We start from the raw sequence: 2,877 nt of genomic DNA, 5'->3' as shown, positions 1-2,877 counted from the left end.
TGGGTTTACCATTCACCGTTCTTCTACGTCGAGAAGTGTGATTGCTAGAAGCAGCCACCTCCTGTGGGTTTAATGCCTTAATGACCAACTCTAATTGTGTCTGTTGGGCTTTAAAAAGGGACACCAACTCAGCATATTCTGATGTTCTAGAATCTACACTTTCACAAGAAGCTTGCATATCTGCAGAGACTGAAATAGACTGATTATATCAAGACCTAAAAGGCTGATTCTCATACTGTGCCATCCACCTGGTCGCTTCGGCTCTCGCCTCACGAATTGTCCACTGTGGATTGGCATTAATCAAATCTCTCAGCCTGATCTTCAATGTCTGATCTCTAACACCATCACAAAATTGATCACGCAGATCTTTTGAAGCTTTTCTTGCGGCTTCCTCATCCGTTTTAATAATCTGGTCCATTAAGGCCATCAAAGAATGAGAAAAGTCAATTAAAGACTCACCTTCTAATTGTTTACGATTGAAAAATCTGCGTTGCAAAGAAATGTGGGAATCTAAGCAGCTGTAAGTTTCTTTCAGTGTATCAAAAATTTTCTCAACATTTTCTTTCTGTTCCTTTGGTAAAAACTTTATCTCAGTGCGTGCAGTACCCTCTAAATGGTTAAAAATAATTTGAGCTTGCTCTTTTTCTGTTCTGCCTCTCGTGCGCACAAAGTCTCTCATTTGCTCAATCCACTCATCTAGAGTCAGTGAGCCCATATTGTCCAACTTCCCTGAAAATGTTGGCAACTTTCTATCCTGTTGTACATATACTACAGGATTGGGTCTCACAGTCTCTGATTCACTTCCTGTAGCTCCTGTTGATGTCGAGGGCCTCTCTGTACCCACAGATGCTGTTTTCAAGTCTCTAAGTTCATTCTCCAACTCCTGTATATGTTGGGCCATTGTTTGTTGCTCGCTTCCCTCCATGATGGCGATCGAGACCTGGCTGCTCCTTCGCTCCAATCTTATAAACCTGTCCCTGCTGTCCTTACAAAATAACAAAAAATGGCCACTCCCTTGAATTCTGTCGACAACGCCAAAATGTAACCGAGGACAAGGTATGAGTAAACAGGGCAAAGAAATAAATTGATCATTTATTTATTACATCAATTAGACATACAAAATCCCAGTTATTTCCAGACAGGACTTACAACACATCCTGCTGATATCCCAGCTGCACATGAGACTTACCACACAAATGGTGCGAAAATAACACAACACTGCAACCCGTCACACCCCGCTTAGCGACACTGCAATCGTGGCACGCACTGCAAACAATTCGGGTCTCAGCGAAGCTGGGAATCAGCGCTATGCATGGCATGCGATCTGGGAGATAAAGGGAAGTGGCACAAACAATTAAACAAAAAACAAAAAGGGAGGTTAGTCCGCCCTTACACAACTCACTCTCAATCAATAACCGCCTTTACGGCTGGACGGACTAACCCAAACAAAATTACAAATCAATCAAAAGAACGAAAAAAAGGACAGCAGAGACAGCACAGCTGAAAAACAAACAACATTATCGATTAAAATATTACCCAATAAAATATCAATTTTATGAAACCATTCAAAATCATGAAGCTACACTCAAAAAAATGAATGAGGTGGATTGTTCAGTGTATATTAATTATTTATTTTCATTTTACTTAAAATATATGTTTTTGTTAAGTTAACATATGTTTTTCTAATCAAGTCTACGTAATTGTGTCTATTATTCACTGTACATAATACTAATGTGTTACTTGATGGCATAACATTTAAGTTAAGTCAATTAGGATCGATATACTTTGTATATCCACAAGGTGGCAGTAATGCAAAAACAGTTGTAATGAAACCGCGAAGAACAACAAGGTTTCACGGCTTGGGCCTGCTCATGCGCAAGACTTCAAATTTAACTTAAAAACATTGTTTTGGCGCCAAGCTGCTGTTTCTTTGAGAGGTAAGACCACTTTTTTCTTTGACTATGTTGTGTAGTATCTACATGTCGAGCATGGTTATATTTTGCGTTTGTCTTACAAGACATGTTATATGCGCTTGTTCTACATTAGTTTTACTGGGTCCTGGACATGCTTATTTTGTGGACTGTGTAAGAAACATTTTTATTGTTTTTGGTTTTATTAAGGGATTAGCTACAGGGGTTCATGGGGTTATTTTTTCATTTGCTTTCTTGGGATTCCTTTACTGTAATCCGAGAGTCATAAATATCGAATAGGATAGCAAGGATAGCATAAAGTGACATTTAAAATCCAAAAAGTCGAGGGCGAAAGCCACTGTGACACCATTGTTATGCTCTATCAGTAATCTGTATTATGTAAAAATGGTCTGTAAATACCGGGAGGAGGCCCCCGGGGCAGACCCAGGACACGCTGGAGAGATTATATCTCTCGGCTGGCCTGGGAACGCCTTGGTGTTCCCCCGGATAAGCTGGAGGAGGTGGCTGGGGAGAGGGAGGTCTGGGCTTCTCTGCTTAGGCTGCTGCCCCCGCGACCCGGCCCCGGATAAAGTGGATGAAGATGGTTGGATGGATGGATGGATGGTCTGTAAATACAGCATGTTTCCTAGCGGAGTTATACATATCAGCATAGTTATAAATTACAGTTTGTTAAATCACACACTTACTTTTTTAAATAAAATTATTCACGACATATGAGTGGGCAGACAATCGAAGTCGACAGACCTGGTGATAATTGCACTGAAAAAAAGGCCATGTTGGATTTACTTGATTCAATAGTGGACATTGGTTGCACACAAATGTTTTGCTTTGGCAGAAACTTAAACAATTGAGTTCAATCAACACAACTTTTTCATATTCAATAAACCTGTGCATTTTGTGTTCATAAAACGCAATTGAAACATGTTTAGATGAAGTAAGTTGAGCT

The sequence above is a fragment of the Oreochromis niloticus genome, unplaced genomic scaffold, assembly GCF_001858045.2.
Source record: "Oreochromis niloticus isolate F11D_XX unplaced genomic scaffold, O_niloticus_UMD_NMBU tig00002428_pilon, whole genome shotgun sequence".
Lineage (NCBI taxonomy): Eukaryota > Metazoa > Chordata > Actinopteri > Cichliformes > Cichlidae > Oreochromis > Oreochromis niloticus.
Note: the sequence above shows the minus strand (reverse complement) of the source record.